Here is an 11,568-nt window from a genome sequence, read left to right on the forward strand (position 1 = left end):
TCTGGCGTGAGTTTAAGCCACTGGGTCCGGGACTCGAACCGTGGTTGACTACATGGGAGTCCAGTGACATAGCCATTATGCTAACTGCTGGTCCCGAAAAAATACTTTTTTTACAGGAGGTTTTATTTGTGTAAAGAACGATATTGATTAGGTTATCAGAAAAGTCATGACACATTTTTTAATAGAAAAATGCATCATGACTTTTTATTTTTTACAGTTACTTTTTATTAAGTTCTCTAAAACTGCACTACTAATTTTGTTTCTATTTGTTTTATTTTTTAAACTTGGAGTCTCTATTTTCCCCAAAGTAATATTTCTACATTAATGTAAATTGAAAGCCACATAATATACTTATTTTAAATAAACATTTGAAATGCTAAACCAAAAAAGGCAATCAATCAGTAAAACAGTTTCTGAATAGAGATCACTATCTCAAGTTCTCTGTGGTTTTTTTTCCCCCAAGAGTAGAAAAGAGATTCTATGTAGGAAAGCTAAAATAATTATTTTTTTAACTCTACATTTTTAAATTTTTTAAAAATTTAAAATGGATATTTCAACAGGTGAGCATTTCTCCCTAGTACTGTTGCTAAAACTACAAAATATCTTCAACAGATTACACCATACTTCTTTGTGCTATTAATGCTTTGCCTCCCTGTCCCTCCCCCAAATGTCCTTCCTCAGACCCTCCTCTTTCACACACACTATATCTGGTATTTACATCTATATATTGCATTTCTATATCCTTTAGACAATTAGTTTCAGTCATAGAGTGCAGACACTTGGTACATATTAAGTGGGAACATACAATGCCTCTCCTTCATAGCATGGCATGCTTCACTCAGCAGTAAGTCTTCTATTCAAATTACCTAATATTACTTATTGCTGAGTAACAAATCTGTATAGCAAAATATTCCAAAACTTAGTGGTTTAAAATAAGAACCATTTATTTAGTTCAAAGTTCGGTAAGTCATAATTTTGAGCTGGGCTGCGCTGGAAAGTTCTCCTACTGGTCTCTGTGCAGCTTACTGACACATCTACAGTCAGTTGCTGATAAGTCAATTGATTCAACCTTCGGAGGTCTGTTTATTGTTGGCTGTGATGATGGGGGCAAGTGGACCATGTGTCCCTCATCTTCCCACAGAGTAGCCTGGATTTGTTCACATAGTTATTCATAGAGGCAGAGAGAATAGTGGTTCCAGAGACTAGGGGATGAAGGAAATGGGAGAGCAACAGTGCAATGCCATTACTCAATCACTTTCGAATGTGCCTGTATTATATTTGTTATGTTCACATCTACTAAAATGCAAATAATATGACCTAGCTCAGAGTTAGTGTACAAAGTCACTACCAGTGGTATGGATATAGTGTGGGGACAAATTAGTAGACATATTTGCTGTCTATTATAGGTATTTATCAAAACAGTAACTAATACACATTTATTCTTTTTTCCTTCATTTTGTTGTAATATATCATAAGTACAATAAGAATATGGTAGTTACTATTTACAGTAACAGACAATAATAAGCACTTTGCAATTGAAGTGTTGTTTATCTCATCACTGCACTATTATTGCTAAAATAAATGTCTTTGTCTTTCTCTGATCTTTTCACTCTGATTCTGTGCAATTATCACAACTTCAGGGGACATCTTAGTCTTCAGCTTTACAATCATGTTCTACTGCAAATTCCTCTCTGCACTCTTCAATGGGAACAGTTGTATAAATCACCCAGAATGTTGGCAAGAAAAGAGCTACTTCTGGGCTGAGTGCTTTTTGAAAAAATCTTCCCTGCCACCCAGAACTCATTTACATAGGTTAATTCTTAGGGGTTAAAATCCACAGCACCCCTTTTGCTGCAGCAGCTATGGGAGAAAATGTCTTCTTTGCAGCATCACAGAGGGATTACTACTTAAGCATTTTATGCACACTTATATGCAGGCGCTGCTGGCAACAGGAATACTGTTTATTGTTCTTGCACATTTAGGTCTGAATAACCCTCTCTCTCTCTGGATATGAAATTCTCCCAAGACCAAATACCACATATATTGCCTCAGTGAAATATTGCCTGAATCTGCCTGGATCAAACACTCATCTGCAAATCATTGCTCAATCGTTCTCTAATTCTACATTGCCAAACTTGATTCAATCATAGATAGTGTGTACATATCCCACAAGTCTTCACTGAACCTCAGTAACCTACGAGTCACCTACTTCTCTGTGGCAGGATGATTAATTGAGATATTAATTTTGCCTTGTTCTTGCTGCAGTAGGAGAATATAAAGGATGAAAAGGAAGTTTTCCTCATAATACCTCCCTTTCAAGAAGAGTAATCATGCCCCTGTGATCAGTTTCCTTTGTTTTATGGGAACTATTATAGTTGCTCCTTTGTTTTTCAGAAGAGCTCCTAAGGCAGTTACCCCTTCCACTACCCCAACCTTACCCAGATCTTTGGGAAGAAGCTGGTGCTTGGAAAACAAGGAATTAATGACCTGAACTCTGGAATGAGAGAGAGAATTTTTATAGCATGGGAGGTTTCTCAAGATCCTGGGGATGGGGGTGGGGTGTGGATTTTAGTTTCCAGATAAGTATTTAAGACTTGGATCCCACCCTCATGCAGGGGCCCAGAAGTGGTAAGACCACTGATATGCCAACACATGGGTACCAGGTCCCACGGCCTTTGGAGAAATGACCAGATATGGTACAGGGGAGTGTTCATGTTCAAATGGATCACATAGGCTTGAACAGTAAACATTTTAACAGCAATTAAGATAGACTAAACACCTAAGGCCCTTTCTTCAAGTTTCCTACCTTATATAATCCTGGTAAAGAAAGAGCCCATCCACCCTCCCCTGTACCACATGCCTGCATTTAGATTTCCTGCTAGCCCTAGCATGTCCAAGCCAGAAAGCAAAGATGTGTATTAAGTTTCTCACATTTTAATAAAAGTGCAAAATTATATTGATATATTCATAAAGATAAAATCTCCATCAGCAAGTTCCTAGGAGCTGGTTTCCTAAGCCATTGTCTATCCTTGTACTTTCTGGTTTCAAGCTAGTCACCCAAAATCTCAAGGGTAACAGTGAAGATACATACATAGTAGTTGTTGAGAGTTGGTGGGAGTCTTAAGTCAATACTAAAATCTCCTCTAGATCTGAAACACAATAGCTAGCTGACTGGCATCAGTAGGCCTGTTAGCAGGTGTGAGATAAAGAGGATTCAAATTCTACTATGGTCTAGAAAGCAATTACACAGAAATGTTGCTGCAGGACTTAACATTAAAAACTCTCTATCAGTTCTAGTTGGCTCTATCCACTATTCCAAAGGCAATTTCCTCCCAAACTTTTAGCATTATAGCTTCCCTCTTTCCCCTTGAACCTGAAAATCCAGCTGTGTTCTCTCGCCTCTGACATCAATGTTACTGGCTTTGATACAGCCAACCATCTGGTTGATGAGGCATGAGGCAAAGTGGAATCCAGATCAATGTTCCCTGCTGTTTCCACATGAACATTACAAAACTCACTGGCATCAACATGCATGATGAGCTGTGACTTAGACTTAGAAGGAATTGGTATATTAAATGACTCCAGGCAATAATTTCTGATGACCTTCAAGGGCATTTTCAGGTTGAGATTTAGGTGGCTCTTCTTGTGATATCATGGATTCTCTGGGAACACTTTTAGTTAAGGGGTTTCTCCAAGACGTTCAGCAAATGATGTAAAATCATCAGTACAGGTTGGAGAAGACAACTACAGATGTTGAGGAAAGGAGTTAACGTTTTTAGTTATTTCATTGTCTCAAGTATGAACTATGTTTATTTACTGTTTGAATTCACACTTCTTCTAAAGCTGCTCTTTATTTTTGTCCACTCCTTTCAACATCATATCTCTAAGTAGAAAGGTTCTATGCATCAGTGTTAACCTTTTTTTTTTTTTTCACCTTCCACCCCCAGCCTCATTCCTCCAGCTTTTCTGTCATTTCTGACTTTGGGAAGTATAAAGGGAAAGGACAATTACAACAACAACAAAAGGGGGAGTAAGAGTAAGGAGAGCAGCATGAAGCTAGAAACAGATTTTCCCCTTACGAGTACTGAAGTAGGGACTAGTTCAGTTTAGTGCTTTCATTATGGAGATGAATTCTCTCAGTAGGTTATTCCTGGCTGGATGAGAGTTCTCTCTCTCTCTCTCTCCTCTCTCTTTACCTCTCACCCCCTCTATCTTTACTTCTCTCCCTCTCTCCCTCATTTTGCAGGGGAGAGAACTTAGGATTTAGGAACACTAGATCCTCTACTGATTCTACTCAACTATATGGCCTGTGTCTACCCTGTGTTCCCTGGACATCCAAGTTACCCTTCTCTTATTCTTTGAAACAGAAATATAAAAAGAAAAGCACCATCCACAGCCTTACTCAGTGTGACTATGCAAACCTATTTCATTCTGCTTTGCATTCAGGACACACACACCCTTCCTCCTGTAGTATTTGCTGATACACTTTGCACTCCAGCTGCTGCAATATTTAAATCAGTGATTCAATACACAGACCACACGATGTGCCACTACACTCCAACAAGCAAGGTCTGTCTCTCCATGGGGACAGAGGATCTAAGCATCTGTCATTCTCCTCCCGTTGCTTATAATTAACCACACACCCCTTACACATATAAATATTTATGTGCAAAAATAAAACTCCCTAGTGCTTTAAGCCAATCTCTCTTCTCCTCAGTGAGCTTTGAAAGTTGCCAAAATGAATTTTTTACTTAATTCAAGACTTTATAAGAAACTGTTTGGTGTGAAGAACCTATAACATGTAATTGTATTCCCAGAAAATAATTTAAAACCTCAGAAGTATGATGTACATATACTTTTAGATTCTGCGAACATTACAGAATCTGAAAATACATTGGTATTAAGTGAGAATAAACAAAAGTGGGAGACAATCATGGGATATAAAGTTCACCCATGTATTTGTCAATTCACTAAATTAATCATTATTAACTATTGCCAATCATCATCACATTTGGTCCTAAAGCAATTGTTAAAAATAACTTTCTTTACTCTTGAGGAACTCTTGACTTGTGTGTAGTTTTGAAAGGATAGTCTATGGATCATCTATCAATATTTATTAAAAGTATGGATTCCAGTTCCTACCCCAAACTGAGGACAATCCTCAGACTCTATTTTCTACTTATTAGTCAGGCAACTCTTATAAACACTAGCTGTTGAGAAGTTGGTCTAGTGGAAGTCAAATTATTTGACTATTTTTTAGGAATTATGTGGCCTCTGCTACCATTTAGGTTAGTTTTACATTGTCACACCCAAGCATTCCTTGGTGAATGGGTAGCATGTAGTAATACTAAAATAGCCTGATCACTTTAGATTAGTAGTTAATTATCCTATTGATGGAGCCTACAAACCAATCCTTTTCTGAATTAATCCTTACTGGGTCTGGTGATTTAAGATAAAGGATTGAAAAGATAAACATACAGCATATATTTGGAGACTTTAAGAAACAGGCCTAAACCAAAGTTCCTGCATGTTCTCTAAGTTCCTAAACTTCTTCAAATAGTGTCTGAAATTTGCCTCAGGCCTCATCAATTTCAAATATTCCAGTGTCTCCATTAACCTGTCCTACTCAGCACTAACTCCAGAATTGACTGACACCTGCACTCTTTCTTACAAAGACTAATTAGGTCCTCCGTGCCCAAGGTGTAGTCAGAATCAACTACCATCTGGTTCAGAATACTGCTGCCTAACATTCTGAATTCTAGCTCTAATTATGTATTTGTGTAATTTAATGCAATTTTCTATGGACTGTACTGTCATAGCACATCTTTAAACAACTTTGCTGACCCCCTGTGGATTGTAAGCTCCATTTCCCAGTTGTTCTTCACCATTTGAAAATCTCCTTGGACCTGGCTTTAGCAGAAAGAAACTCTTGCATCTTTCATTTCTCTAATGTCTTATTTGCTTTTACTCTTTTATATGTACACATTATTTAACTGTAATTCTACAGGTTCATTAATCTTGTCCCCTATGGCTCCTGATACCTTTAACAACCATTCTCTCCATTTTACACTCTTTTTATCTATTTCCTCACCAATTCTTTTTTAAATGATTTGTGAACATTTAATATTTAATTGTTTTCTTTGTCCTATTCCTCAAAACAGTGTTGTTTATTATTTCACTAAGTAAAGAGTTAGTACAAATTATGCACAATAATGTTGGTTTTTATTTATACATTATATCATGCTCTCATTCTCTGTGGAAAAAAATTAAATTTAATACCAGCCAGAAAAAATGAAAACACTTTAGGAATAATAAACATTGGTCACTGAGCTAGCTGCAAATACCTATATCCCCTTGACATTTTTTGGGAAAAAAAGATTATGATTGAGATAACACCATTTAGTATCTTACTGTTAAACTATGCATATGTGCTGTTATCAAAACGATTTTTCAACTCAAAGTGATAGTACTTAATGTTCTGTTAATTATGTAAGGAGCTAATCAATTTGTCCCTTAAATGGATGTTGAACTGATTAAGAGAAGCTAATCTTCAGTTATGAAATTCATAAGGCACAGATGAGTCAAGTTTAAAACTTTTTTTTTCCTAACTTGGGGTCAATAATTATGTCTCCTTAAATTACCTCTTATTTCAGTTGGAAGAAATTTCTTTCTTTCCTTACATATGTAAGTGTTACACTCTTACGTGTGGAAATTAAAGCCTTGTTTAGCCTATGGTTTACAAATCAAATAAAAAATGATGCTATAGTGGGCTCAGTTTCTTATTTAATCCCTAAAGGATAATAACTAGACAAAAGAATTATGATTTGACATTAAGAATAGGTTCCTACGAATTAAATAGGACAGTTTATATGTTTAACTCCCCTGTATGATATGAAGAGGATTGTTCAATTGTTGTAAAAAGATAATTTTATCTGAAAATATTCATCCCTTTAACAAATACTTATTAAGCATCTATTATGTGCTAGGTACTGTACTAGACACCAAAAATGTAAGGACACATAAGGCATAGTTTCTGGCTTGCAAGGCCAACTAAGAAACCAATAGCAACCACCATGATAGGCGACTAGATAGATTTTTATCTATAAGAGTCACTAAAAAACAAACAAAATAAAACAAAACAAAAAAAGAAGCAGACTCATATAGCAACATGCTATAGCCTTACATCAGAAATTACTAGGTAGACAAAAGCTACCTATATCAGAAACAAAGCATCATTCAATGACTCTAAATTGAACTAGTAGTCAGAACTAGCAGTCAGGATGCTTTCCCCCTCAATTCTAGCTTGTAGCTACTATTAATCTCTTGCTTGACTTTGAGAGTATTTAATCCTCTCTGTATTTCAACTTTCCCATCTGCAAAGGATCAGTGAACTTCCCACCATGTAGTAGAGGTCAGTTTCAAATCATTTAGAGGACCAGGGCATCCTCAAGGGTTTCTGTACTTGGAATCCAAATGCAAAGTGCATTAGTCAATCATTCAGTTGGTACTTATTGATTACCTACTAGTGGAATCCAGGGAACCAGGCTCTGTTTGGGACATATAAAAGAGGAAACGAAATGATCACTTTCTTCCATTACCTGCCACTTTGTTGGGGAGAAAATAATCAATATACAATAATAATATAGAACAAATGAATAAATGAATGGATAATTACTAGATGACTACTATATAAACCAAACACTGTTATGATTTTTAGACCATAAGGCCCTTTCACATGCTATGCTATTTAAGAGTGAGTGGGTCTAGCAGATGATGTGGTGGTTAAGTCACCACATGGCCAACTCTGTGGTTCAAGTCCTGGACCCAGTGGCCTAAAAACACACCAGGTGCAGGTGCTTGTGTACCCCAAGTCCCAAGAGGATAATGGAGAAAAAGGGATTGCAGCACGGTCATTCTCCTTAGAATGTAATTTCTTACTTTCCCTCTCTCCTTTGAGTGCATGTGCCCTATTGCTAAAATTAAAAAAAAAAAAAAAAGAGTGAGTGAGTGGCATATGTAATTAAAAACCAGACTATGCAGTCTTTTAAGAATTATTCAAGGCTGGAGGAGAGAAATATCAATTGGACTACATTCAAGGATGGCTGAATTGAAGTTAGCAGATTTGAGCCAAGATGTAGAACTATTGTTGAGCAGGTTAAACTGAAAGAAATCAGCAAATTGAGAGAAAGGAATCAGACCCAAAGAAGACAAGTAACATAACAAATTAATCATGTTGTACTTTTGTTGACGGATGGTAAAAAATGAGGAATGGACTTTGAAAGCCCAATTAAAAATTTTCAGGAATGTCAGTTTAGAAGTGTGTAGGAAGACAGAAAATATTTGAAATTGGGAAAGATTTAAATAAATGGAGTCATGAACTAACTTGATAAAAGAAGTTGAAGAGATTTTTCCGGTAGTGACATAGTGATAGATTTTTAGGGTGCAGCAACTCACCAGGATATTGACTTTTCTGATCCTATATTTCTAATTTCTGCAAGATCAAATAATAGATATTGCTCTTATCATTTATAGAATAACATATCACATAGTGATTTTTAGATCAGCTATTTGATTTACTAAATGTGCAGTGACAGATGGCTTATGCAATATAAAGTGCTAATCCTACTTGTCCAATACAAGAATTGTCATGTAAAGATTGTTTCAAAACAAAACAGTTGTTTATTTGCCCAGCCTTTATTTTTTTACTGTCTTCCTATCTACCTTTTGGTTCAGGGTCCAGTTAAAACAGAGTCAGCAAAATAATGCCATTAATCCTTTTCCTGCCTTCATTTTCCTGGCACAGTAAGTGCCTGACAGAGAGAAAATAGGGCTAGGAGTCCTACAGGGTCCTCAAAGCTTTTCCTAGGATGAGAACCCAGAGGTCAAAGGGAGGAAGAATCAAGATGAGAGCTGCCACAGCAAATTCCCTCTCTGCCCACTCATGGAAGAGTGTTAGGAGGGAAGAAGGAGGTACAGTAAACAAAAAGAAGAAAAGAGGAGGTAAAGTGGGTTCTATGAGGATGCAGTTTCTGGTGTGAACTCAACATATTTTCAACTCTAGGAGAGGAGCATTGAGGGCAAGACAAAATACAAGCTCAATTCTGCAACTGCCCCAAGCATATGAGGAGAATCTTAGGCAGCACACCCAGCAGAAGCATTCATCTTCTCTCCCTTTTCTATTTTCTCCCCTTTCTAGGTATCTCCATTATAACTTACCTCTCCTGCCAGAAACTAGACTTTTTTTCATTTTTTTTTCCAGAGCCAATACAGCTGTTCAAAGGAGACAAGAAGGGGGTTCTTTTAGTTGCACATAGGAGGGACTGACATTTGAATTTTTAATGAGAAGCCCATTTTTATGCTTCATGCCTGTTAATAACCAGATTCTATTTTTTAAAGAATTGTTTATTTTAATTTTATTTATCATTATTATTTTTTTAACTTGCTGAAGGGCACATGTGCTCACCAGACAGGAAGAGAGAGAGAGAAAAAGTGAGAAAGCAAAGTGCCAGGTCTAAGACTCAAAAACAGACCTATGAAGGAATCTTGATTTCCAGGCCTATGGAGACTCTTCTTGACTGTTTCTTATCCCCATATTTTTTCCCTCCCCTCTTTTTAGCATTCCTTCCTCCCTGGTTTCTGTTCTCCTCATTGTCTTCTCTTCTCCTACAAAAGACAGAAAAACACATAAAGCAAGGAAAAATATGATTAAGCTTTTCTGAAAAAAATGACTTTAATAAAGGAGATTCCTTTCTGAAAAAGATGAACTGTACAGGGAAACCCCAAAATAGGACACTCCTCTTTTCTTATTGTTTTAGTCCATGAACAAAGGATTCCCCTCTTTCCTACACATGTGAATTTGAACCACTTTAACCAAGGCACTGTTCATCAAGATACCAAGAATCATAATGCTATAAACCTTTATCCTCCTTTCTTGCTTCTCACCGGAACCCCACTAGAGATGAAGTAAACTTATCTCCACCAGAGCAGCTTTATCACTCAGGCATGGACTTCTGGCCACTGAATGCGACACAGAAATATTGAGATAGTCTGCATTGGAGAGGAAGATATGATTTAGAGACTGAACAAAACTTTATGAACTTTTCAAGGTTCTATTTTTGATTTTCAAAATCAGATATACTTCCATCATTTCTAATTTTCTATTCCTCTCTCTTTCTTTCCACCACCACACACACCTCTTTATTCTATTTTACAGCAAAGAAGTCCTATTCTAGTTCTATGTATTGTCCATCTTAATTGCATGTAAAAATATCAGCAATGATTCTAAAACCACCAAGTTTATAACTTAGAAAGATTATATTATACTATAGGGTTACCTGAGAAGTCATAAATTTTTTTATCCATTTTTTTTTGTAAAAATGTATAACTTTTCCAACAACCCGATAATTATGAATAGTGCATAAAACATATATATAGTATTTCAGACCAAATTATGATCACTGCACCTTCACAGTGCCCTAATCACACTAAGTGGTCAATTTTGTAACAAGAAACGGGTAAATTTTATTAAATATTATTCACATTTACCCATTCAGAACTTGTCTTCAGATTACTTTTAGTCCCTAGTTTTTCAATTAAAGGTACTCTTGAAATAATTCACTAGCTAATCAACAATAATTTTCCATTAGCTAATAAATTAGCTTCCTTATAAGAGCTTTGACATATGTCTGACTATTCAAATAGAGGAATGGAGAAGAGAAATTATCATTTTTTTAAAAATATACTAGGTACAGTAGCAGACTCTTAGGTTTCATTTTAACCTCATTGTGATGATTTGAAAATAGAACAGTTGTAGCCCAAGATTTAATGCTTTAAAAACATACTAGCTCTACATATACTATTAAGTCTATAACATATATATTTTCATGAATTTTCTTCTAATGCAATAATATAGTATTTTGTCTATTAAATTAAATTATCTTTTTTAGCCTTAAGTTCATTTTTTAAGTTAAAATGCTTTTTGACTCTTCTTGTCTTAGAATGTTTCAGACACATGCTGCTACATCAGACACATTTTACACCCACATTAATCAGAGCACGGAGATATGATTACTAACAATGTGAGATTGATAACACTATCTCTTTAGACATCTAGAGCAAATGCTACACTGCACAGAAGATAATATCCAACCCACATCCTCTCCTTGTCCTCCTCCCACTTTTCATTGTATCCCTACTGAAAGTTTTTCTTTATAAACCAAAGAAGTCACCACTTGTATGAAAAAGTTGTTGAAATCTTTTCAATAAGATCCATTCTTAAGTATTTACTAAGTAAACAAACAAAAAGAATAATCAGTGACAAGTGTGGTTATACAAACTCCGCCCAGGTGAGTAGAAGTCTTCTCTCCCATGAAAGTCATATTCATTTCCAGTAGCAGTCACTGTCAGTTACTTTGAAAAGCTTATTCATATCAATGCTCAATGTTTTTCTTGAGAGCTCATTCAGTTATCTTATGTTGAAAAGCTTATTCATATCAATGCTCAATGTTTTTCTTGAGAGCTCATTCAGTTTTCATATGAATGAATTCATATATATATATATATATATAT

At 35.9% G+C, this 11,568-nt stretch overlaps 1 long non-coding RNA gene across 2 annotated transcripts in view; it reads right to left on the bottom strand.

Moving 5' to 3' along the window:
• Positions 1-11,568, bottom strand: part of LOC102486795 (uncharacterized) — a 72,885-nt gene that overhangs the window by 256 nt on the left and 61,061 nt on the right. The window contains exons 5-6 of one of the 2 annotated variants that reach the window (XR_333657.1): positions 9,917-10,047; positions 9,531-9,663 (exon numbers count right to left, since the gene is read on the bottom strand). This is a non-coding gene — a long non-coding RNA (uncharacterized LOC102486795). The remainder of the gene's footprint in view (positions 1-9,530; positions 9,664-9,916; positions 10,048-11,568) is intronic. The other variant, XR_001369735.1, reaches the window with a different exon arrangement.

Source organism: Tupaia chinensis, unplaced genomic scaffold (genome assembly GCF_000334495.1).
Source record: "Tupaia chinensis unplaced genomic scaffold, TupChi_1.0 Scaffold000075_1, whole genome shotgun sequence".
In the NCBI taxonomy this organism is placed as follows: domain Eukaryota; kingdom Metazoa; phylum Chordata; class Mammalia; order Scandentia; family Tupaiidae; genus Tupaia; species Tupaia belangeri.